We start from the raw sequence: 27,909 nt of genomic DNA on the forward strand, positions 1-27,909 counted from the left end.
TAGCCGGCGTGGGGGGTGCCGGACATTAGGGGGTGCCTGTGCGCACCAGGCACCCCCCGTGCGCACGCCTATGCTTCAATGAGTCACGGGACACGCCTGGTGGAGACCAGGCGCACAGGCACCGCGAAGGATGACCCCGGGAAGAAGTCCCCAGCGTGGACCCCTGGCAGCCTTACTGGAGAGCACCGCGGCTGGAGAACAGGACCCTGGCTTCTGAGAAGGACGGCGTGGATCGGCGCGGCGACGGGAGGACAGCAAGGACCCGGAGAAGACCCTGGTGTGCAGAGGACAGCGCAGAGACCGGGACAAGGGTGCATCCCCGATGATGTGCTCTGTATCCCGGGTGGCGCTGAAGACCGAGGCGATCGGAGGTGGCAGAAGCGCCGCAATGGTGGTGAGCAATCTGTAACCCTTTCCGCTGCCAGACTCTGCCCTGATTTGCCCTCCGCTGCGTAACTCTGCATTTGGGGTCACCTTAAAAAGGGGGTAGGCACCCCTCATTTATGTCATAGGCTCCCCTTACCTCAGTGCCCCACAGGTCTAGTTAATATAGGGGGTAGGCTCCCCTTAACCCCTCTGTGCCCCTGGTTAACCCCTTCCGCTGCACCACTCTGCAATTGGGTAATATGTTAATTATTAGGTGGTAGGCTCCCCTTAAGTGCTGTGTCTGGTGCCCACTATTATATTACTGCTGGCTTATTATTGACTGCGTTATGCAAGCTCTGCCCAGCAGTGCCGGTTAAAGCTATTATACCTGTGTGCTTCTTACTTCAAGGCGGGCTTATTATTGACTGTCTTATACAAGCTCCGCCCAGCAGTGGCGGTTAAAGTTATTATACCTGTGTGCTTTATTACTTCAAAGGCGGCCTTATTATTGACTATGTTATGCAAGCTCCGCCCAGCAGTGCCTATTATAGCTATTATACCTATGTGCTTAGTACTATTACAAAGGCGGGCTTATTATTAACTGTGTTATGCAAGCTCCGCCCAGCATTGCCGGATAAAGCTATTATACCTGTGTGCTCATTACAACAAAGGCGGGTTATTATTGACTGTGTTATGCAAGCTCCGCCCAGCAGTGTTTGTTAAAGCTATTTAAGGACAACGCCAGCTTGCTTACCTGTTCCTGCAACTCACCTGACTATTGTTATTGCTGGTTATACGAGACTGCGATATATAAAGACAATGCCAGCTCGCTTACCTGTTTCCGCAATTCACCTGCTTATTTGTTATCGCTGGTTATATGAGACTGTGTTATGCTGAGACAATGCCAGCCTATTACAAGGTTTCCGTCTGTTGCGCATTCCAACAAAGAGTTCTAAGTCTAATTGTTACTTACTCTGTCACTGTTACCTTTAACATATAATAAAAAAATGGAGTTGGATCCTGATCTGTGTATGGTCATTGTGTCTGAGGGGTAAGGCAGGTCTGCCTCTCTGATCTTAACTGAACCAGGTTTATTTAATACCCACATGTAGTTTAAGTTTCGGCACCGGATTTGTGGGTGTTACACATACATGTGCTTAATTGTGATACAGTGCAAAATACACAGCCTCAATTACTACTTATCTTCAGTATTGAGATCACTTAGCATACAGCATACACATCATGTTATGTGCCCACTTAGTACACAGCTCCTCCCTCTATGTACTGACTTAGTGCACAGCTTCCATGACTTCATCTATGGCCGTCCTGTCACGGTGGAAACCGACCATCAGCCTCTCATCGCCATACTGAAGAAGCCCATCCACTCTGCTTCTTCCCGTATTCAGGGCATGATGCTCAAGCTGCAGCGGTACAACATGGATGTCATATATAAGCAAGGCAAAGAAATGTATGTTGCTGATGCTCTGTCTCGAGCCTTCCTTTCGACTACTGACATGAACGCTGCTGAGGATGACTATGAGGTCATGGCTGTGGAGGTGCTCTCTACCAAGCAGCTGGAAGAGCTGTGTGCTGCTACACTTGCCGTTGATCTTTGCCAGCGTCTCTCTGCTGTAATTCTCAACGGCTGGCCATCCTCTTCCAAGGAACTGCTGCACTGCATGCGCTCCTTCTACTGTATGAGAGATGAGCTCACCGTGTCTGATGGTGTCATCCTGCGGGGTCATCGCTTCGTGATTCCGGCTGCCCTTCAGACGTTCTACACCCAGGAGATGCACCAGGGCCATCCCAGCCTGGAGGCTACCAAGCGTAGGGCCCGTGAAATCACGTTCTGGCCCTCCATGTACGGTGACATTGACCGTGCTGTCTCGTTTTGTGCACCCTGCAATGCCTTGCGTCCACACCTGCCACGGGAGCCCATGCTGCTCCATGACATTCCTGATCTCCCGTGGTCCATTCTTGCGGCTGATCTATTCGAATGGAGGGGGAAGAAGTACCTGGTACTAGTTGACTCCTATTCAGGATGGTTTGAGATAAGCTACTTGCCCAGCACCACAGGTCACATGGTCATTGCAAAGCTGAAGAGACACTTTGCAGCACATGGCACCCCACAGCAGCTGATCACTGATAATGCCATGCAATTCAAGAGTTGAGAGTTCAAGGACTTTGCGAATACATGTGACTTCCAGCACATCACCAGTAGTCCACACTACCCACAGTCAAATGGATTGGCAGAGCGTGCAGTCTGCTCTGCAAAGCACCTAATGGAGAAGTGTGCACGACATGGATCGGGCATATACTTGGCACTGTTAAACTTGAGAAACACACCACGAGATGGACTTCCATCCCCTGCACAATGCCTATTAGCACGGCGCACCCTCACAGGTATCCCAATGACAAAGCAGCTCCTGCAACCCAGAGTAGAACCACAAGTATGGGAGAACATCAGCAAGCGCAGAATGGCTGCCAAAGCTTCTTATGACAGATCAGCATACTGCCTGCCACCACTGTCTCCAGGCCAGCCTGTCCGCATGCAAACCGAGCAAAGATTTCACAGAATGGCAGTGGTTCAGGTCATCCAAATAGCTACGTGGTACAGTCTGATAATGCCCTCTATGAACGCAACCGCCGCCATCTGTTAAGTGTACGTGAAGAAAGCTCTCGACTTATCAGTTTCTACCACAGCTGCAACCAATGTCAGTGATGATTCGCATTGCATGGGCAGTCCTTCCTCAGAGACCACTTCTGAAGTAATAGAGCCCTCTGGTGTCACAGCGGACATGCCCATAGGTTCCCAGTGTACCATTACCAGATCGGGCCGTGTGTCCAAACCCAACCCAAAGTTCCAAGACATTATTGTATAATGTCTTTTCTTTTGTTCACGCCTAACATTCTCACATTGTTGTATTTGTTTCAGCTATGTTCTGCATCCTTCCAGTTTGAAAGGGGGGATGTAAATGCATGTTGTGCATCATGGGAGATGATGTCATGCCGAGGTGACTCACTTTCTGTTTCTCCTGTTACTTCCACTTGGTTTCTGGCTTATGCTGAGTAAAGACCTATATGACACTGATGCTGCAAGTGTCGTCCTGATTTTGTTGTTACACATCTACAATAACATTTGCAGAGAGAGTTAGATTTGGGTGGGTTATATTGTTTCTGTGCAGGGTAAATATTGGCTGCTTTATTTTTACACTGCAGTTTAGATTTCAGTTTGAACACACCCCACCCAAATCTAACTCTCTCTGCACATGTTATATCTGCCCCTCCCCTGCAGTGCACATGGTTTTGCCCAACTGCTAACAAATTTGCTGCTGTGATCAACTCTGGCGTAGGCCCTTAGTGCACAGCTCCTCCTTTCTAGTACCAACTTATTACACAGCTCCTCCCCTTTTCTACCCACCTAGTACACAGCTCCTCCCTTTATCTACCCACTTAGTACACAGTGACTCTCTTCTTGTACTGACTTAGGACCTGATTCAGACCTGGTCGCTGCAGCGCCAACGATCGCAGGCTAAAGCCCTGTGCTGTGTGCGCTTGCACAGCAGGTGCATTGTGCGTGCGCAGACAGTGAGATGTGAAGGCATCTCACTTGTGCGATGGCCTCTGCCTGATTGACAGGCAGAGGTGATCGCAGGGCGGTTGCGGGTGTGTCAGTGGCATTGGAATGGCGTTGCTGCAGTGTTGGGGGGCACAGTTGGGACAATGCAGGTGTGTCTGGACAGTTTGCGGGGCGTGCCATGGCGGCTGTGTGACGTCACATGCAGCCGCTGCGGCCAAAAACATTGCGGGTAGCCGCCTGCCTTTGCAGCTAGGCTGCGTAGGCAGGGAGCTACTTGGCAGGTGCGAAAGCATTGCCGCCCTGTGATGCTTTTGTACCTCTACGGGGCAGGGGGGCCTGGCATGTGGGCGGACTAGCCCTGTGATGGACGTCCCCCCTCATGCCTAAGATTTTGATCGTAGATGTGCGTTTTTTCGCACATCTATGACCAGGTCTGAATTAGGTACCCGGCTCTTGTCATCTTCTACTGACTTACAGTACACAGCTCCTGACTTCTTGTATTGACTTATTGTGCAGCTCCTCCCTTCTTGTGCCCTCTTACTTTGCAGCTCCTCCCTTCTTGTACCCACTTAGTACACAAATCCTTCCTTCTTGTACCCACTTACTACAGAGCTTGTCCCTTTTTGTACCCTCAGTTTTGCCCCAGTAGTACCTGCTTAGTAATAAGGTACCCCCTCTCAGGGCCATATCCAATCTAATGGCAAGGTAATGTCTATTGTCCATCAAGTTCTGTTGTTCTTCCATCCTTCTCCTTTTCTTCACTGTTAACCAGAAGTACATGCCAACCAGAAGAGACATGATTCTGCAGAACAATAGGAAACAACAAGCTCTGCGTGTGGTGCCACCTCTCCTCCTCTTCCCCGATAAGCTGTACTAACTATTTGTTGAGAAATTGATGATTGTTAATTTTCACAAGACTGTATTTTGCCCATAAATGCCAGGTATTATTGTCAGCTATATGTTATATAGACACCCAATAGCTGCCAATCATCACTGCAGAACTACAAAGATATATAGAGTTTGATGACATAATATAATCGACATGGCCATCTGTTCTGCCCTTTTTGTTCCATTTGCATTTTTTTTTATATTTTATAGATAAGTGTTAACTTTATCACAGGCATCTTTATCTTGTCTTATTGTATGAGTCTGCACCACATCTGCTGGGAGAGTCATCCAAGGATCTATCACCTCTTCTCTTAAGAAAGAACAATCTTCTTTTTGTTATCTTCCACTCTTTCTCTCTCTTAAGGGGGGTACTCACGGGAGAGATGTGTGCTGAGCGATCTTAACACAGACCGCTCAGCACACATCTCTCACCCCGCTCAGCACAGCGCGATGTGCTGAGCGAGGGGGAAAGCCAACGGGGGGCCGCTCACTTCACACAACGGTGAAGTGAGCGACCCGCTAGATTGAGCCTGCATGCAGCTCAATCTAGCATCGGCGCGCATCGCTATCGCTGGAGGGCATACACACGGCAGATCCGTGCTTAAAATCTAAGCAATCTAGCAAAATTGCTTAGATTTTAAGTACGGATCTCTCCGTGTGTACCCCCCTTTATTCTATAAATCCTCCTAAAAGGACTGATGCAGAGCTAAATGTACAGTATGAATGTTTGCCCAGCGTATGTTGCATGTTTTCAGACTACACCTGATCTGGAGCAGAACGGCTGAAGCGGTATAACTAGACATTCTCACGTAGTCATAGTTTAGTGAATGTGTGATGACACAACTGTGCATGCATCCCAACTTTCCCGGTTCCAGCGGGGGCGGTCCTGCCGTTCGGACACTGTCTCGCTGTCCCACCCACGGGCAGGGGGGAGAGTCTTTGATTATCCACTACTCTGCTCTGCAAAGCAGTAAATGATCTCTGAATAGATGTCGACATGAGGGGTGTTTTTTTTTTTTTTTGGGTGTTTACTCCGTAAAATGACCAGAAACTCTGTTTAGTGCACCATGTCCCCTTGCACAGCTTGCTTCGCTTGCCATGCTGTGAGCGATGTTACTATTCCCAATCGTAGTCCATGTGGATGGTGAAGTATGAAAAAGATGACATTGTTTAAAATAAAAAAAAATCATGTCAACAATATGCTGTGTCGACCATTGCCATGTTGACCTTTTGACAATGTTGACCTTTTAACCATGTTGACCTAATGCATGTCAACTAACTAGGACCAGCCAGATACCCACTAGGACAGGGCACAGAGAATTCACGCGAAAAACTCTTAGGAAAAATACGTCTCTGTAATAAAACTATTTTGTAATTTCTCCTGCTCAATACCCTAAATTCTTTGCATTGCAAACATAACTGTACATTAATAGGATTTTGATAACCTACCGGTAAATCCTTTTCTCCTAGTCCGTAGAGGATGCTGGGGATGACATCAAGACCATGGGGTATAGATGGGATCCGCAGGAGACATGGGCACTCCAAAGACTTTTCATTGGGTGTGAACTGGCTCCTCCCTCTATGCCCCTCCTCCAGACCTCAGTTGTAGGAACTGTGCCCAGGTAGACTGACATTTCGAGGAAAGGAATTACTTAACTAGTGGTGAGATATCTACCCTCAACCATGCCGCACAACATGGCATTCAACATAACACACGCCAACAGGCATGAACTAATTGCATCAACATGCTGAAACCAAGATAATACAACTTGTGTAACTCTAATAACTAAACTGAAGGTAAAGTACGCACTGGTACGGGCGCCCAGCATCCTCTACGGACTAGGAGAAAAGGATTTACCGGTAGGTTATCAAAATCCTATTTTCTCATACGTCCTAGAGGATGTTGGGGACGACATCAAGACCCTGGGGTCTATACCAAAGCTCCAGTACGTGTGGGAGAGTGCAGATGACCCTGCAGCACAGATTGGCCAAACTTTAGGTCCTCATCGGCCAAGGTATCAAACTTGTAGAACTTAGCAAATGTGTTTGACCCTGACCAAGTAGCTGCTCGGCAAAGTTGTAATGCCGAGACCCCCCAGGCAGCCGCCCAGGATGAGCCCACCTTCCTAGTGGAGTGGGCCTTTACCGACGTCGGTAACGGCAATCCAGCCGTAGTATGAGCTTGCCGAATCGTATTTCCAATCCAACGTGCAATAGTCTGCTTGGAAGCAGGACACCCAATCTTGTTGGGAGCATACAGGACAAACAAAGTCTCTGTTTTCCTTATACGAGCTGTTCTAGCAACATAGATTTTGAAAGCTCTAACCACATCTAGAGACTTTTAATCAGTGAATGTGTCAGTAACTACTGGCACCACAATCGGTTGGTTTATGTGAAAAGCAGAAACCACCTTTGGAAGAAAATGTTGGCGAGTTCGCAACTCTGCCCTATCTTCATGAAAAATCAGGTAAGGGCTCTTGTGAGACAAGGCCCCCAATTCAGACGCCCACCTTGCGGATGCCAATGCCAAAAGCATCACCACTTTCCAAGTGAGAAACTTCAACTCTACCTCTTGTAGAGGCTCAAACCAATCCGATTGAAGGAACTGCAATACCACATTAAGGTCCCATGGTGCCACTGGAGGCACGAATGGAGGCTGGATGTGCAGAACCCCTTTCACGAAGGTCTAAACCTCTGGAAGAGAGGCCAATTGTTTTTGGAAGAACACTGACAAGGCCGAAATCTGGACCTTGATTGATCTCAATCGTAGGTCCGCCTCCACACCATCCTGCAAAAAATGGAGAAAACGTCCTAAGTGAAACTCTTCCGTAGGAGCTTTTTTGGATTCACACCAAGACACATATTTTCTCCAAATACGGTGGTAATGTTTCGACGTTACTCCCTTTCTGGCCTGAATAAGGGTGGGGATTACCTCCTTTAGGAATACCCTTCCTGGCTAGGATCCGGCGCTCAACAGCCATGCCGTCAAACGTAGCCGTGGTAAGTCTTGGTACACACATGGCCCCTGCAGCAGCAGGTCCTCTCGAAGAGGAAGAGGCCAAGGATCTCCTATGAGTAACTGTTGAAGATCTGGGTACCAAGCCCTTCTTGGCCAGTCTGGGGCAATGAAGATTGCTCGAACCCTTGTCTTTCTTATGATCCTGAGTACTTTTGGGATCAGCGGAAGTGGAGGGAAAACATACACTGACGGAAACACCCACTGGGTCACCAGTGCATCCACTGCTACTGCCTCAGGGTCTCTCGACCTGGAACAGTATCTCTGAAGCTTCTTGTTGAGACGAGACGCCATCATGTCTATTTGAGGAACTCCCCAAAGATTTGTCACCTCTGCGAAGACTTCTTGGTGGAGGCCCCACTTTCCTGGATGGAGATCGTGTCTGCTGAGGAAGTCTGCTTCCCAGTTGTCTACTCCCGGAATGAATATTGCCGACAGAGCTTGTAGATGTTTTTCTGCCCAGCGGAGGATTTTTGTTGCCTCTGCCATTGCCGCTCTGCTTTTCGTTCCACCCTGCTTGTTTATGTATGTGACTGCTGTTACATTGTCTGCCTGGATCTGCACGGGACGGTCTTGAAGAAGATGTACCGCTTGTAGAAGGCCGCTGTAAATGGCTCCTAGCTCAAGAACGTTTATGTGAAGGCAGGCTTCCTGTCGTGACCAACGTCCCTGGAAGTTTTCTCCCTGAGAGACTGCTCCCCAGCCTCGGAGACTTGCATCCGTGGTTACTAGGACCCAGTCCTGAATCCCGAACCTGCGTCCCTCTAGCAGGTGAGAGCTGTGCAACCACCACAGGAGCGAAATCCTGGTTTTTGACGACAGGATTATCTTTCTGTGCATGTGTAGGTGTGACCCCGACCACTTATCCAACAGGTCCCACTGGAATACTCTGGCATGGAACCTGCCAAACTGTATGGCCTTGTAGGCCGCCAACATCTTCCCCAACAACCGAATGCACTGATGGATCGACACACTTGATGGTTTCAATATCTGTTTTACCATTTTCTGGATTTCCAGAGCCTTTTTCAGTGGAAGAAATACTCTCTGAACTTCTGTGTCCAGAATCATCCCGAGGAAAGAGAACCTCGGTTCCAACTGTGACTTTGGGTAATTTATGATCCACCCATGTTGCTGGAGTATTGACAGGGAGCGGGATATGTTTTGTAATAACTGCTCCCTGGATCTCGCCTTTATCAGGAGGTCGTCCAGATAAGGGATTATATTGACTCCTTTCTGATGAAGGAGGACCATCATCTCCGCCATCACTTTGGTGAATACCCTCGGCGCCGTGGAGAGACCGAAAGGTAACGTCTGGAATTGGTAATGGCAATCCTGAATCGCGAATCTCAGATAAGCCTGGTGAGGAGGATAAATGGGAACATGCAGGTAAGCATCCTTTATGTCCACCGACACTAAGTAGTCCCCCTCCTCCAGACTGGCAATCACTGCCCGAAGTGATTCCATCTTGAACTTGAACTTTTTCAGGAAGAAATTGAGATCTTTTAGATTTAAGATCGGTGTGACCGAGCCGTCCGGCTTCGGAACCACAAAGAGGCTTGAATAAAAACCCCTCCCTTGTTGTGACAACGTTACCAGGATTATGACCTGGTCTTGACATAATTTTTGGATTGCCGCTGTTACTGCTTCTCTTTCTGATGGAGAAACTGGCAAGGTCGATTTGAAAAATCGGCATGGGGGAACGTCTTGAAACTCCAGTTTGTACCCCTGGGATACTATTTGCAACACCCAGGGATCCAGGCCAGATAGAATCCAATCCTGGCTGAAGAGTCTGAGACGTGCCCCCACCTAAGTGGCCTCCCGCAAGGGAGTTCCAGCGTCATGCTGAAGATTTGGCAGAAGTAGGGGTAGACTTCTGCTCTTGGGGACCTGGAGCCGCTGTGGGCATTTTTCCCCTTCCCCTACCTGCAAAGAAGGGGGAACCTCTCGCCTTTTTGTATTTATTGGGCTGAAAGGACTGCAATTGCGGGTGATAGGTCTTTTTTGCCGGTGCAGGCGCAGAGGGCAAAAATGTCGACTTACCTGCGGTAGCTGCCGAGACTAACGCATCCAGGCCATCGCCAAATAAGGCCTCACCTTTATATGGGAGATCTTCCATATTTCCTTTGGAATCTGCATCCGCGTTCCACTGGCGAATCCACAACGCCCGCCTAGCCGATACTGCCATGATAGCGGCTTGTGAACTCAAGAGTCCAATATCCTTCATTGCTTCCAGCATGTAGGCGGCAGCTTCCTTGATATTCCCTAACTTAAGGAGTATCTCATCTTTATCAATCGTGTCAATTTCTGATGACACGCTTTCTGACCATTTTTCAATAGCGCGACTCAACCATGCGCATGCAATAGTGGGCCTAATCAGTGTACCATTGGTAACATAAATGGATTTCAATTTCGTTTCCATTTTGCGGTCTGCCGGCTCTTTAAGAGAAGCCGTGCCAGGAGCAGGGAGAATTACCTTCGTTGTCAACCTGGAAAGTGCACTGTCTAACACAGGGGGTGACTCCCATTTTTTTCCTGTCTTCGACCGGGAAAGGATAAGCTATGTGAATCCTTTTGGGAATACAACATTTTTTATCAGGATTCACCCACATCCCTTCAAACAGAGCATTTAGTTTGTGTGAAGGAGGGAACGTGACTTTGGATTTCTTTTCCTTACATAAATAAACTTTTTCCTGAGGTACAGGAGTGCTTTCTGTAACCTCTAACACGTCCCTTTATAGCCACAATCATATATTGTATACTTTTTGCCAATTTATGATCTATCTCTCTGGATTCACTATCGTCGACACAAGCATCAGAATCCGTGTCGGTATCAGTGTTTACAACATTTGCAAATGGTCTCTTATGTGACCCAGAGGGGCCCCCAGCATAAGGAATAACAGCATCCTGAAAAATCACATCTTCCACAGATTCTCTCCAGCATGCAGCCTTAGATTCAGACTTATCCAATCTACGGTTAATCAGATGCATACTGTCACGTAGCTCTTTCACCCATGCAGGCTCTTGGTGTGCCGGTAGCGCCACCACATTACAACTCTGTGTCCCTAAAATGGCTTCCTCCGAGGAGAAACTCCCTGCCTCAGACTTGCCTCACACGTGTACACCACACTCACAGACACACTGGGACTTATTTTGGGGACAGACCCACAGTAAAATCTGTCAGAGGGACACAGGATAGGAGCAGCCAGTTCACAAACCCAGCGCCAGTATTGCCTGTGAACACAGTATGTCCACAGCCCAAAAGCGCTTTTAAATAGTAATATACACTATCAAATGCACCACAATCGTTTTCTGCCCCCCCTTTATAGCACCCTGTACTTGTCAGAAGTGGAGGAGAGGACCAGCCTGTTCTCTGCAGCCTGAGGAGGGAGTGAAAATGGTGCTGTGTAGTGTGCTGGCTGCCTGAGGAAGAAGCTCCGCCCCTCAGTATCCGTGACAATATTTATACTGGCGGGGGTAGGGCTGTGCCAGCGGCAGCTTATGCCCCCTTTTAGCCAGTTTGAGGTATTTTTCTTGCTGCCCAGGGCGCCCCCCTGCGCCCTGCACCCTGCAGTGCCTGTGTGTGGGGGCAGTAATGGCGCGCTGCGCTCCCGCCAGCCGCGCCGCACCTCAGCCATCACTTACTTGATTGAAGATCATTCTTCTCATACTCACCTGTCTTCTGACTTCTGGCTCTGTGAGGGGGTTGACGGCGTGCTGTGGGAGTGAGCATCTAGACACGGCTAGCGTTCAGTTCCCTTCAGGAGCTAATGGTGTCCTGTCAGCCAGAAACAGAGCCATGAAACTCTGAGGAAGATGGTTCTGCTTCTGCCCCCTCAGTCCCACGAAGCAGGGAGTCTGATGCCAGCAGATCTCCCTGAAAATAAAAAACCTAACATAAGTCTTTTCAGAGAAACTCAGTAGAGCTCCTCAGAGTGCATCCAGTCGACCTGGGCACATTTCTAAAACTGAGGTCTGGAGGAGGAGCATAGAGGGAGGAGCCAGTTCACACCCAATGAAAAGTCTTTGGAGTGCCCATGTCTCCTGCGGATCCCGTCTATACCCCATGGTCTTGATGTCGTCCTCAGCATCCTCTAGGACGTATGAGAAATATACTTTAGACAGACTCTGGTAAGTTTCCTAATCCTACTTTCATTGTATTTATTAACAATTGCCATGTATTTGGCTGTATTAACAATTGGCCCAGTTGCAGCTATTCCCTGCATATGCGTAGAGTAAAAAGTTGACCTCATGGATTTCCTACGCCAGGAAGCTTGTTGTGAAGTGTGGGAGATAAGCAAATGGATAAACAGCTTCTTGCGATGCCATTTATAGCAATATTGAGAGAGCACCATAGCTGGCCAAATGGCTACATGTATCTGTGATATAATCCTTGGAATTCCAACGTCTAAACATGATGCAGCTGCTTTGTAAACTGCTTTCATCCGAGTCACTTTCTCTTTGCAAAATAGAGGTCTGAAATCAAATGTGTAGGACAACATTGGGATTTTATGATGCACTGTGATGCTGATTGCATTTGTATATTCATGTTTGCTGGAAGGTAAGACAGTCACTGACAAATGACCTTATTGATGTTTTACATACAGTAAGGACTTTTGTATTAAAGAATCCTTGTTTGAATGAGTACATTGTTGCTGGTTTGACGTATCAGAGACTACTGTTTTCTGCAAAGGAACGTGTAAAGTGCCTTCAGGGTTTCAGCATCAAAAGGGTCCTTTCAGGATGTCTGGGTTTGTAGATTATTCAGCAGCGGAAATTATTTATGAGTCTGGTTTTTATCATATCTGTATCATATAAAAATTTCAATACTATACTGTTAATAAATGCCTCTGAATATATGGGAATGTGAGCTTCGGTCAATGTGGAGGAAACACTTCATTTAATAGGAAGAAGTACATCAGGAGAATATGTTTTCGTAATAGGTGTTGACATATTGTTTTGGGAAAGCTGCATTTTTATCTTGACTATACACAGGAGCAATATTGTACATTTGTGTAGAGGCAACGACCAGGGTTTTTGTCCATCCTAGTCACAAAAAGGAAAAGGGGGTGGGGTGTTGCTCTGCACAAGCTAAATAGAAGTTGTATTAAATTAAGAATAACCCCGATTAATATCTATCAATAAGTTTCAACTTTATGAATGAACGGGGGTGCCACCAGAGACAAGTTGAATTGAACAAAGAACAGAAGAAGAAAGGAATGTCGCTTTGTTGGATCAACGTGCGCCCACAAAGAGACATTCTTTTCTTCTTCTGTTCTTTGTTTTTGTCCATCCAACGGTACCAGTGATCAAAGTGGACTGGTATGCAGGATGAAGTCATTGGGTCAACAATACCAGTGTCAACAATCATAATATACAGTAGACACCACAGTGTCGACAGTTATGTTATGATGTGTATTGTCAGGATGTCGACATTTGAAATGCCAACACATCAGAATGTTGGTATTATAGTTTAGGCTGTGGGAGGGAGGGTTAGGGTTACACTATAGGGGAAAGTTAAGGTTAAACTACGAGAGGGCAGGTAGGGCTAGGAACTAGAGGGGAGGGTTAAGGGTAGAGATTAGGGATTGGGGGCAGAGGTATATTTAGACCTCATGGGGCCCTAAGCAAGATACCGATTTGGGAGCCCACTCCCTCAAACAAATCCATAGCACTCTACTTTCACTGCTGATTAATGCCCCTCACATTATTTGTAATTTCTCATACGTCCTAGAGGATGCTGGGGTCCACTTCAGTACCATGGGGTATAGACGGTTCCGCAGAAGCCATGGGCACTTTAAGACTTTTCAAAGGGTGTGAACTGGTTCCTCCCTCTATGCCCCTCCTCCAGACCTCAGTTTAGAAAATGTGCCCAGGCAGACTGGATGCACTCCAGGGGAGCTCTACTGAGTTTCTCCGAAAAGACTTATGTTAGGTTTTTTATTTTCAGGGAGAACTGCTGGCAACAGTCTCCCTGCTTCGTGGGACTTAGGGGGCAGAAGTAGGAACCAACTTCCTGAAGAGTTTCATGGCTCTGCTTCTGGCTGACAGGACACCATTAGCTCCTGAAGGGTACTGAACGCTAGCTGCGGCTATGTGCTCACTCCCACAGCACGCCGTCACCCCCCTCACAGACCCAGAAGTCAGAAGACAGGTGAGTGTTAGAAGACAGATCTTCAATCAAAGTGACGGCTAAAGGTATCGCGCGGCTGGCGGGAGCACAGCGCGCCATGTTGCCCACACACGCACAGGCACTGCAGGGTGCAGGGCGCGGGGGGGGCGCCCTGGGCAGCATGAAACCTATTAAAAACTGGCATAATAAGGGGCAAAAGTTGCTGAGGCACAGTCCTACCCCTGCCAGTATAAAAATTTACCTCATAAATGCTGGTCCTCCTCCACTGCTGAACAAGTATCGGTGCAAAACGGGGGGCCACAGTGACTTTGGTGCTATATAATTGTGTGATTAACATTATAAAAGCGCTGCATGTCAGTGGGCATTTTGTGTTCACAGACATTGTGTTACTGGCGCTGGGTTGTGAACTGGCAGATCCTATCTGTGTCCTTCTGACAGATTTTACTGTGGGTCTGTCCCCTATAAGTCCCGGAGTGTCTGTGGTGTGGTTGTGCACGTGTGTGACATGTCTGAGGCAGGGAGCTCTTCCCCTGAGGGAGCCATTTTAGACACAGAGTTGTAATGTGGTGTCGCTGCCGGCAAACCACGAGCGAGCCTGAATGGGTGAAATAATTACGTGATAGTGTGAATCATATCAGTAAGAGATTGGATAAGTCTGAGTCTCATGCAGGAAGCTGGAGAAAATCAGTGGAAGATGTGATTTTTCATAGTCCTGCCTTTTCATCCATAGGCGACCCCTCTGGGTCACATAAAAGACCATTTGCACAAATAGTACATACTGATGCCGACACCCACTCTGATTCCTGTGTCGACGATAGTGATGCCAGGGGGATAGATCCTTAATTGTCAAAAAGCATTCATTACATGATTGTTGCTATAAAGGAAGTTTTGGAAGTTACAGAAGCCCCTCCTGTACCTCAGGAGAAGGCTTATTTATATAAAGACAGGAAAATTAATGTAACTTTCCCTCCTACTCATGAGCTAAATACCTTATTTGAGGGAGTTTGGGTAAACCCTGAAAATAAATTTTAGGTTCCCAAAAGGATTCAGGTTGCTTATCCTTTCCCGGCAGAGGACAGGAAAAGGTGGGAGTCACCCCCCGCATTAGACAGTGCCCTGTCAAGGTTAACTAAAAATGTGATTCTCCCTGCACCTGGGACGGCTTCACTGAAGGAGCAGGCAGACCGCAAGTTGGAGACTACGTTAAAATCTATTTATGTGGCCAATAGTACATTGCTCAGGCCCACCATTGCTTGCGCATGGGTGAGTAGGGCTATCGAAAAATAGTCAGATAACCTGTCTTTGGGAATTGACACTATAGATAGAGAAGAGATACTCCTAACTTTAGATCATATCAAAGACGCTGCTGCATAGATGCTAGAAGGCATGAAAGATATTGGATTCTTGGGTTCAAAAGCCGCTACCGTGGCAATATCAGCTCGGAGGGCGTTGTGGATTCGCCAGTGGAATGCTGATGCAGATTCCAAAGGAAATATGGAGGCGCTCCCGTATAAAGGTGAGGCCTAGTTTGGAGATGGGCTGGATGCATTAGTTTCTGCGGCTACCGCAGGTAAGTCGACATTCTTGCCTTATGCTCCTGCACCGGCGAAAAAGACACATCACTCTCAGATGCAGTCCTTTCGACCCAACAAATACAAAAAGGTTAAAGGTTCCCCCTTCTTTGCAGGTAGAGGAAGCGGAAAAGGAAAAAAATCCACAGCGTCTCCAGGATCGCAGGAGCAGAAATCAACCCCTCTATCTGCCAAATCTGCAGCATGACGCTGGGGCTCCCTTGCGGAAGTCCGCTCGGGTGGGAGCACGTCTGAAACTTTTCAGTCAGATCTGGCTTCAATCTGGCCTGGACCCATGGGTCTTACAAATAGTGTCCCATGGATACAAACTGGAGTTTTAAGACGTCCCCCCATCCCGGTTTTTCAAATCGACCTTGCCAGCTTCTCCTCCAGACAGAGAAGTAGTAACAGCTGCAATTCAAAAATGATGTCAGGATCAAGTCTTGTCCTGGTGCAAGGAGAAGGTTTTTATTCAAGCTTCTTCATAGTGCCGAAGCCGGATGGCTCGGTCAGACCAATTTTAAATCTGAAAGATCTGAATCTCTACCTCAACAGGTTCAAGTTCAAGATGGAATATCTGAGGGCAGTGATTTCCAGTCTGGAGGAAGGGGACTTCATGGTGTCAGTAGACATCAAAGATGCTTATTTGCGTGTTCCCATTTATCCTGCTCACCACGCTTATCTGAGATTCGCAGTACAGGATTGCCATTACCAGTTCCAGACATTGCCGTTTGGGCTCTCCAAGGCACCAAGGGTATTCACCAAGGTGATGGCAGAGATGATGGTCCTCCTTCGACAACAAGGAGTCAATATAATTTCTTACCTAGACGATCTCCTGATAAAAGCGAGATCCAGGGAACAGTTGGTGCAGAACATTGCACTCTCCCTGTCAGTACTCCAACAACATGGTTGGATCATGAATTTTCCAAAGTCACAATTGGAACCGACGACAAGATTGTCCTTTCTGGGAATGATACTGGACACAGAAGTACAGAGAGTATTTCTCCCAGTAGAAAAGGCTCTGGAAATACAGAGAATGGTCAAACAAATTCTGAAACCAACAAGAGTGTCGATTCATCAATGTATTCGGTTGTTGGGGAATATGGTGGCGGCCTACGAGGCCATACAGTTTGGCCGATTCCATACCAGAGTTTTCCAGTGGGACCTGTTGGACAAGTGGTCCGGATCCTACCTACTCATGCACAGGAAGATAATCCTGTCCTCCAAAGCCAGGATTTCGCTCCTGTGGTGGCTACACAGTTCTCACCTACTAGAGGGACGCAGATTCGGGATTCAGGACTGGGTCCTAGTAACCACGGATGCAAGTCTCCGAGGCTGGGGAGCAGTCACACAGGGGAAAAGCTTCCAAGGAAAATGGTCAAGTCAGGAAACCTGCCTTCACATAAACATTCTGGAATTGAGAGCCATTTACAACGGCCTTCTACAAGCGGTACATCTTCTTCAAGATCAACCCGTGCATATCCAGTCCGACAATGTAACAGCAGTCGCATGCATAAACCGTCAAGGTGGAACGAAAAGCAGAGCGGCAATGGCAGAGGAGACAAAGATCCTCCTCTGGGCAGAAAGGCATGCAAGAGCTATGTCGGCAATTTTTATTCTGGGAGTGGACAACTGGGAAGCAGACTTCCTCAGCAGACACGATCTCCATCCAGGAGAATGGGGCCTCCACCAAGAAGTCTTCGCGGAGGTGACAGGTCTTTGGGGACTTCCTCAAGTAGACACAATGGCATCTCATCTCAACAAGAAGCTTCAGAAATATTGTTCCAGGTCGAGAGACCCTCAAGCAATAGCAGTGGATGCACTGATGATCCAGTGGGTGTTTCAGTCAGTATATGTCTTCCCTCCACTTCCACTGATTCCAAAAGTTCTCAAAATCATAAGAAGAACAAGAGTTCGAGCAATCCTCATTGCCCCAGACTGGCCAAGGAGGGCTTGGTATCCATATCTTCAGGAGTTGCTCATAGAAGATCCTTGGCCTCTTCCTCCTCGCGAGGACCTGCTGCAGCAGGAGCCGTGTGTGTATCAAGACTTACCGCGTCTGCGTGTGACGGCATGGCTGTTGAGCGCCGGATCCTAGCCCAAAAGGGTATTCCCAAGGAAGTCATTCCCACTCTTATTCAGGCCAGGAAAGGAGTAACGTCAAAACATTACCACCGTATTTGGAGAAAATATGTGTCTTGGTGTGAATCCAAGAAGGCTCCTACGGAGGAGTTTCAGTTGGGACGTTTTCTCCATTTTCTGCAGGCTGGTGTGGATGCGGGCCGAAGATTGGGTTCAATCAAGGTCCAGATTTCGGCCTTATCAGATTTCTTTCAAAAACAATTGGCTTCCCTTCCAGAAGTTCAGACATTCGTGAAAGGGGTGCTGCACATCCAGCCTCCATTTGTGCCTTCAGTGGCACCATGGGACCTTAATGTGGTGATGCAGTTCCTTCAATCGGGATTGGTTTGAACCTCTACAGGAGATAGAATTGAAGTTTCTCACTTGGAAAGTGGTGATGCTTTTGGCCTTGGCATCCGCAAGGAGGGTGTCTGAGTTAGGGGCTTTGTCTCACAAGAGCCCTTACCTGATTTTCCACGAAGATAGGGCAGAAAGGTGATTTCGTCTTTTCATATGAACCAACCTATTGTGGTGCCAGTGGCTACTGGCACTTTCACTGAGTCAAAGTCTCTGTACGTGGTCAGAGCTTTGAAAATTTATGTCGCTAGAACAGCTTGGATAAGGAAAACAGAGACTCTGTTTGTCTTGTATGCTCCCAACAAGATTGGGTGTCCTGCTTCTAAGCAGACAATTGCGCATTGGATTAAAGGGACGATTCAGCACGCTCATTCCACGGCAGGATTGCTGATACCGAAGTCGGTAAATGCCCACTCTACTAGAAAGGTGGGCCCATCCTGGGCGGCTGCCCGGGGAGTCTCGGCATTACAACTCTGCCGAGCAGTTACTTGGTCAGGGTCGAACACGTTTGCAAACTTCTACAAGTTTGACACCTTGGCCGATGAGGACCTCAAGTTTGGTCAATCGGTACTGCAGGGTCATCCGCACTCTCCCGCCCACACTGGAGCTTTGGTATAACCCCATGGTACTGAAGTGGACCCCAGCATCCTCTAGGACGTATGAGAAAACAGGATTTTAATACCTACCAGTAAATCCTTTTCTCCTAGTCCGTAGATAATGCTGGGCACCCGACCCAGTGCGTATTTTTCCTGCAGTTGTTAATTTATAGTTACACAAGTGTTGTGTTACGTTATTTTCAGCATGTTGCTGCAAATGGTACATGCCTGTTGGCGTGTGTTATGTTGATTGCCATGTTGTGCGGCATGGTTGAGGTGTGAGCTGGTATGAGTCTCACCGTTAATTACAAAAAGTAAATCCTTTCCTTGAAATGTCCGTCTCCCTGGGCACAGTTCCTATACTGAGGTCTGGAGGAGGGGCATAGAGGGAGGAGCCAGTTCAAACCCTTTGAAAAGTCTATACCCCATGGTACTGAAGTGGATCCTAGCATCCTCTACGGACTAGGAGAAAAGGATTTCCCGGTAGGTATTAAAATCCTGTTTTTTCTTCCTTATATTCTACTATATTAGAGGAGGGGAGAGGGGGTGGCACTGGTATATACTGTAATGCAGTCACAATTCTGGGTGTAATAAATATTATAATGGATCGGTGCTACAATCAGTGAGGTGGGGAGAGGAGGAGGCACTGATATATAATGCAGTCACACTAATGGGTGTAATAAGTATTATAATGGATGGGTGCCTGCTATAATCAGTGAGGTGGGGGGAGGGGGAGGCACTCGGGATTGAAAAAATGGCCTGAGATTGGCCTCCCTAGGAGTCACCCAGTGCTGCAGCCTGGGGAGTCAGGCTATAAAAACTATACTAGAGAATACAAGAGTTATCAATGGAATTGTTAATCCCCAGTGCATGTATGGCTCAAAACTAAATGTTGCAGGAGAGACACCACAGTATGAGCTGGCAAAGAGCTGAACAGTGGGCAGAGCAGACACCCACTGCTGGTTAATCATGTGAACCTCACCCAAATTTTCATACCTGAACAAAATGCTCCAATTGTGCAAGCAATCACCCACAGGACAGCGCCACTACGTGTTGAAACAATTCCAAAACCAGCAGCTTTTTCCTCAGACCCTCAGCAACCCAGTCCTGAGGTCAAGAAGCGGTACACCACGCCCAATTCCAGTAGGCCCCAAAACCCATTGCACACATGCATCACTTTACAGGTGCAGTTGCACACTAGACAGCATAGGAGACACCCTAAGATGAGAGCTATTAAAGTGTTCCAAAAGCTGATCCCAGTCAAGCAGATCAGGCTTAATTTCAGCAGACAAATGGCTAAAATGATGGGGTAACCATATAGCTGCAGTTGCACAAGTTTGTGGATAAAAATTCTGCCCAAAGTGTTAACCCTACATGCAAAATACAGCAGGCCCAGCAGTGATTTTGCTTGCCGAAGTGACGGTGCTTCCGTTGTGCTAGCATGAGCCATAGCCAGATGAAAGTGTGCAACCTTGTCTAGGGGGTGCTGGAAAGGCTCGCAACCATATCGATCTCTATACCAAGGTAAGGAATACACGTAATGGGCCCTTTTAGTATAGCCTGCAGCAACCAAGACACCAAGAAAAGCAAACAGAGCATGAACAGAGTAAAGAAGCCAAGCACAGCAAGAAGAGGCCACCGGACCATTGATTAGTGAGCCACCCCATACTCTAGGTACTTGACATAATGAGCCAATGTAGAAACAAGCTAAAGCGTTCAAAGAAAGCACAAAAAGCAGAACATACCGTAGGCAGGCAGTTATTTGCATAAAACCCATCATCCACCCAGACACCCATTAATCAAAGAGTCTTAGTGAAGAAGGAGGAGACGGAAGGCCGATTCAACATTCATCTTGCTAGAAATGCGCCTGGACCAAGAACTGTAACCAAAGACAAAGCTGAATCGAAGGACTAACAGTTTACCTGACAAAGCTCGCCAGGGAGGAACCGGGATTTATATCTCCTGCCTGAGCCTGAATAACAGTGCCAACCACAGCTACTAAACTAAACTAAACAAGAAAACAGGAACATTTGACAGGCCAGGAGGGTAGAAAACTGCAGAAAAAGAAGGGAGGGGCACACAGCAATCATAGAAGGCACAGGTCGGTGGAGAGACAGAGGGCAAGACCCCAGGCAAGGGGGCCAATGGTAGAGGACCATGAACAGGAATAACGACCAGGGAGGTATGGAGCAAGTGGCCCATAAAATAAGCCAAACGGGCCTGCAATGAACCAAAGTCAGCATGCACAAAAGTGGATGCAGTAGTGCTTACCAGAGTAGCAGCTGCAGAGAAATAGGGGGACAACATCCCCACCAGGGACAGCAAGGCTTCCGGCAGTGGTCAAGAGTTCCTTTGTGGGCTGAGAGAACAAACTCTGAGTAGAGGGCAAAAGCAGGGCCCCCAACAGGTACAGTGTCACCCTGGGGATCCAAAGTGGCGGCTGCCTAGCCAGTGTCAGCCCACAGCAGCAGTGATGAAGGGGCTGCAATCACAGGAGGAAGAGACAGAGATAACAGGGGACAGGCCAACACTGAGGCATGGGCAACTATGCGAAGGCAAACTGCAGTCAGGGCCATCTTAACAGCAGTGTAGGCCCCTCTGCAAAGCAATGCACTGGGGCCATACCCATCCTCCATAGGTAGGGGTGGTGGGTTCTATCAGCAGCAGCTTTGATGTCCCATTGGGAGGTAGGGGTTGTTCTTTCTTCTGCTCAGCAAGTAGGATCTGGAGCAGTCATTTCTGCTAATTACTCCTTTAATGCACTGTAGATGGGGGCATTGGGCTGAATAAAGGGGCCCCAGTACATGACTTTCAGGGTGGTAGGAGGTGTTTAATATGCAGGGGATGGATGGATAGTGGAGTGGGCATAAAATTAATCATTACCCATGGGAAGACAGGCCTAACCCCAGAACAGGGTTATTGGAGCCCCAGATACCGGTGCCTGGATGCTGATAGGCAGGGGCGGATTGGGAACAAAAAGCGGCCCTGGAAAAAATTTGTACTAGTGGCCCCACATGGGCAGCACCAGAGGTGTAAGGTCTAGGCATGGGCCATGACAGCAGCACCCTCTCCCCAAGACTTTCCAGATAGTGGGCATGTCTAGCATCAAGGGTGGAAGTTAAAAGGAAATAAAATTAAATATTATGAGCACATTATATGATACACCTTTAGAATTTAGGAAACTATATAATTCTTTAGAAAGATATATTTTCTTGCTTATTACACCAACCGTGGCAAAGTCATTTTCATATATGCAAATTATTTTGCATCTTATTCATTATGTCTATAAATAGTACCACGTGTCCTCAAACAAAACAGGCCCTGCAGGTGCGTAGGCCCACCGGGAATCTTCCCTGTAAGCCCTATGGCCAATCCGCCTCTGCTGGTAGGGCACAATGAGGAGAGGGCGAGACACAGTGACTGGAGTGGTGAATGGGGAGGGGGCAGGGGCATGAAAGAGTGAAAGGCAGAAATAGATACAAAAGAAGAAAATGAGGAGGAGATATTAGAAGCAAAGAGTGGAGAAATGCATACTGTAATAACAAATGTAGAGACACAGGAGAACAGTAAGCATTGAGTACTTCCCTGTCCAGTCAGGGTCTGAGATCCTGAGCACGACACATGTTATTGACCCCTAATGTGTAACTTCATCTTCCCCTACATACTGATTGGCTAATGATCAAAGATCATACATACAGTAGCAGTGCCATAATAAATAAATATATGTATATATATATATAGTACATTTATGTTTGTTACTGTGCAGGATTGTAGGGAGGTGTTGCTGTAGAAAGTGTTTCATGAAGACAACTTAATGTTCCTGAACTAATAAATACTGTACTTGTGACAACAGATCCAGCTAAATGCCGGCTTCACACAAGTCTTTTAAACACTGTATTCAGGTGCAATAACTTACGCATAATGTGTTACTTACAGTACACGTGTTTCTCTTTTTAAAATAATCCTGTTACCTTTAGAAAATTTTATCTCATGTACTTCATTATTAATAGAAAGGGGGAAAAAAGTTGTCTACGGTTATAATGGATTTAAAATACTAGGGTCATATTCATGGCTCTGTGCTTGATTTAGATATGTACGCCAATACATTTGCAGCTGCGAATGTATACGCAGTTACTGTGCAAAAATATGCAAATGCTGCAGCCGTGTTGCCTTCTGTTTATATTGAGGCGCCCAGCAGCAGCTCTGTGAGTCCCAGTGGCTGCGCATAATGACATGCGTGTGATGATTCGCCTGCGATTTAGCTGCCACTCCCTTGAATCCACCCCCAAAATGGTCCCTGCCTGCCAATCCCTTTGCAAATAAATCCTCTCTGCAACCGCCATTGCAAGATCATCGCGACATATGCGCACTGCGACTTAGGGGCATGCGCAACTGGGAAACAATAGCTCAACTGCAAAAATAAAAACCCAAAACGGTTTTGCGTATACATCTTTGAATCAGGCTGTGTACAGTAATGTACACCCAACTACTGCGCACATCAGTGGCAATGGTGAAACAGTGATGTGTTGTAATTGAATATTCATGTCAGAATTATTATCAGAGTGTTATTTTGGTTTATATTTTGTTCTATCAGAGAGGTAAGGAAGGTCATCTACCAACACAATGATCAAATCTTTTTCAATCTGAATTTTCTTTATTCAAGGTAAAGGATATTGGGGGTCATTCCGAGTTGATCGCTAGCTGCCGCTTTTCGCAGCACAGTGATCCGGCTAAAAATTAGCATTTCTGCGCATGCGTATGCACCGCAATGCGCAGGCGTGTCGTACTGGTACAATGAGCATTGTGGGTTTGCACAGAGTGTAACGAACATTCCTGTCGCACGACCGAATGCAGGAAGATTGACATGAAGTGGGCAGAAAAAGCGCAGGCGTGGCTGGGAGTTCGCTCAGCGGGTGTGTGACGTCAAAAGCCATCCCTCTGTCATTAGAATCAACGCACACAAAGAGTAACTACAGGGCTGATCTTGTTTTGCACAAAAAGATTTTGCAGGTGCTCTGCTGTACAAGCGTTCGCACTTCTGCAAAGCGAAAATACACTCCCCGGTGGGCGGCGACAATGCTTTTGCACGGCTGCTAAAAACTGCTAGCGAGCGATCAACTCGGAATGACCCCCATTATCTCTAAATGGAGTTGGATCATGCAGGGTACATAAACTGTATTAACTCCAACTATAAGTTTCAAGTATGTTTAACATTCTCAACATGGCAAGATATATATATATATATATATATATATATATAATACACAATTTTTCAGACACAAATGTTTATTAAACAGAAACTTAAGAAACTTAGAAACTTACACTGTAAGCGGGGTTAATAAATTTCCCATACCTCCCAAGTGTCCCTATTTTCGCGGGACAGTCCTGTTTTTGGGGTCTGTCCCGCTTTCCCTCCCACGGGCCATAGTGTCCTGCAGTGGTGGTGGTGGGGGGGAACAGTTGGGAGGCTCCTGATCACTCGCTGCTCTGCTCAGTTGAGAGCAGAGCAGTGGTGAATAGATGTTGTGCGCATGTGCACAGCGTCTATTCCATTGCGCTAGAGGAAGCGGGTACATGACATTAGCTCATAGAGCGCTGGCCATGCCCCCTCAATGATTAAAACAGGGGCGTGGCTCGCGATCACGGACCCTCCATGAAGCCACACCCCCTTCCCCATAGGCCATGCCCCCTTTTCAGACGCGCCAATATGTCCCTCTTTCAGGTACTTAAATGTTGGGAGGTATGATTTTCCACATCTAATAACTTAAACGCACACACTAAAGGAGCCAGGATGATGCTTCTTTGAACAAGTTATAAACCTCATAAGAAGTTTGGTATACTACAATAGAGTAACAGTTCAAATATGCGTAGAATTCCCTATCCTATTCCTACCACTGACTAGTATATTTTCTACCACATATATCATTTTAGATTTAACTCCCTAAAACAAAATGACAATAATTTCCCCTAAAGGGATTTCTATTCACTGGCCTGGTACATTTGTTTTGGTGCACATACAGTAGGTAATAAGTTGTTTTATTTATTTTCCCTGGTATTAGCTGTGGTAAAGTGAATGTCCCTTAGCTGAGGCAATGCATTAGTACTGAATATTGGCAGTAGTAAAGATGACATTGCTATGGCGGACGTTTGAATGGTGCAAACCCGGGCTTGTAAAACTTGTCTGCAGATGATATAACTTAATTTTATAAGGACTGAGGAACTGTAGTGCTTATAGCTTTAAGAATCTCTATATACAGTAGGCAAGATCCATATTCCATAATAAATCCATTCTGCTATGACCTGATAGGCCGCCTTGTCTATTACTCAACCAATTTGTGAAAGTCTTTCTCTCTTGTATCTTTAATATAGGCACAAATCTATTTTACTCATAGCATGCGACCATTGAGTCAGAAAGTTAGCACAACAGATCATCAGATAGTGTCATCAGATAGTCAAACGGGATTTGGTCAGGATCCCAGCTGTCGGGATCCCGGCTCTCGAAATACCGATGCTGGAATCCCAACACTGATCAGAATGGTGGTGTTGGCATCCTGATCAGAATCACAATGCTAATGCTGGCATCTAGACAGCCGGGATCCCAATCGAGGGACTGCGGGCTCCGCTGGACAGGCAAGCCGGGGTTTAGGGTAAGGCTGTGGGGGGAGGGGAGGTTAGGGTTAGGCCGCGGGAAGGGAGGTTAGGTTTAGGCACCACCTGGGAGGGTTAGGGTTAAACTGCTGGGGGATTAGATTTAGGCTGTGGGGAGGGAGGGTTAAGGTTGGGGTTTAGTTAGAACTGTTTCCTGATCCCTGTCAGTATTCTAACACTCTAAATGCTGCAATCGGTATTTTGACCACCGTCATCCCAAGCACCGGAATTTCAGCCCCAACCCCTCTCAAACTATAGGATGGTGTCTTGAATTACTGTAACTAAGGTCAATGGTTTTAACAACATACACTGGTATTACAGGTATAGTATTTGTTTAATATTGACAGAGGTCAAGGAGCTGGGCTATGTCTGAAAGGCTTCCCTCCAGCAACAGCTGCTGTACGTCCCTCCTGAGGTAAGCATGTATTGCACTGTCTTATATTCTCCAAATTAGGGCAGGGAAAAGTAGCTACTGTCCTCAACTCAACATGAACTATACTATGAAATCTTACTTCGGTGGGTTAATCTTATACAGAAGAAGTGCTTAGTGCATATGTATGAATGTAAGCTCTCACGAGTAGGGCCATCTTCTCTCATGTGCTTATCCTTTTCTTACTTTAATAATCCCCAACTGCCCAAATCTCGCAGTTTTGTGGCCACCTTGGAACTTATCTCTGTCATATACTAGTGTAGTTATGCTTAGTTACCCTGTACTTGTCCTATATTGTCTTCAACTGTAAGTCACTGTCTTCCCGTTTTGATTATGTGCATATGTACTCTGTAATTGGGCGCTGCGGCACCCTTGTGGCGCCATATAAATAAAGGATAATAATAATAATAATAATAATATGTGGTGATTATAGTACAGGAGAGGTCAGTGCAAATAAAGTGCAGTGAGAAATTACACTTTGTCACCACCGAACTCTTTCTGTACTTTTCTTCTGCAGCACCCAGGCTCCACGGACAGCTCCTCATACGCCTCCCTCTCTGGCACCAGCCTCCTGTCTGAGGTAATTGGCTGTCTGCGATCAGAGTACTGCACAGGGAGAAGAAAGCACCTATTACTTCCCCTGCCTCACAGCTTAACATTGAGCCCCGCAATTCAGGAACACTGCCAACACCAGTGACGTGCGGTGAGGTAACTGGCTTGGGGTCATTGATTAGAATCATAGCTTGGTTTATATATGAACACGAGGGTTTATATGGGCATTATACAAAGGTGAGTTTTGATCATAGATGTGTGGACAAGGTAGGCAGGTGAGGCAGTGACTCACCTGTTATAGGGCCTAATTCAGACCTGATCGCTGCACAGCGGCCGATTACTGACTGACTGAGTAAGCACCACAATGCACAGGCACGAGCCCAAACAGTGACAGAATGGTGTGAAAATTTCGATCGCTAGGCGTATGTAAGATGATTGACAGGAAGCGGACGTTTGGGGGTGGTAACTGGTCATTTTCTGGAAGTGTCACAAGAAACTCAGGCGTGCCCAAACGTTTTCTGATCAGCCTGATTCTATGGCACTGTAGGAGTAAGTCCTGGGCTACGCACAGACTGCACAGACTAGAAAAATCATTAGATGGTGAGTGAGTTGCAAACGGATTTGCAGATGTCCGCTGCCTTGTGAAGTTTTCGCACAGCGTACGCATGCATTCGCACACTTGCGCGAGGTGGGCTTTCACTCTCTATTGGCGGCGACTATCTGATTTCAGACCTCTGCAAATTGGTGTTCATCATGTTTTAGTTTTGGTTTTGGATCTGGACTTATCTTAAAAAATGACAAATAGAGCTAAAAGCATGTAACTTGGATGGTAGTATATAGTACTGCAGCGTGAACTACAGCCCACACCATCTCCATACACTCTCCTGTACAAAATGGAACCTGAAATCATGAGGGAGGGACTTACATGCAGAAAACACGCAACATCAGTTTTTGAGACCTGAGATCTGAACTTGACGGGAAAACCTCAGCCGGGACTCGGTTCTGCTTGGTACCCCAAAAGTGACTAGAGCCAGGACTGTGCACGGACCCCTGTATTTTGTTTTTAGTTCTAATTCATCATCATTTTTGGGTTTTTGGTTTTGACAGAACTACTCGTAAGTGTTTTGGTTCGGATTTGGTTTTTGGTTCTGTTTAAAATGGCAAAAAAAAACACAATCATTGATTAAAATCGATAAAAATTGATAAAAACATCTAAAATCATGTAATTTTTTTGCAATCCAAACCCCAAAATTTGGATTTAAAATCTGAATACCAAACTGCAAGAAGATCTGTAACGGAACCCGGTTTGGATCGGATCTACTTGGGAGAGTTAGTGGGGCGAAAATTATGCAATTCTTGTAGAAATGTGTCATATTGGCCCCGCACCCTCCGACTGTACCTGCGAATAAGGGAGTTACTGTATACTCCCCATCCTGCCCACTTTACGGGATGTGGGAAGACTCATGTACTATGGGCCTAATTCAGTAAAGATTGCAAATTCTGCTAATTAGCAGAATTTGCAATCCTTTTGCAAGCATTCTGGGGGCCGCCCATCGCAGGGCAAGACCGCCCAGCATGCTGACCGCCGCCTCCCCCCCCTTGATGAAGCCGAAATTGCGATCGCATTGCAATTTCTGCTTCAACGCAGGAATTA

This window comes from Pseudophryne corroboree, chromosome 6 (genome assembly GCF_028390025.1).
Source record: "Pseudophryne corroboree isolate aPseCor3 chromosome 6, aPseCor3.hap2, whole genome shotgun sequence".
Lineage (NCBI taxonomy): Eukaryota > Metazoa > Chordata > Amphibia > Anura > Myobatrachidae > Pseudophryne > Pseudophryne corroboree.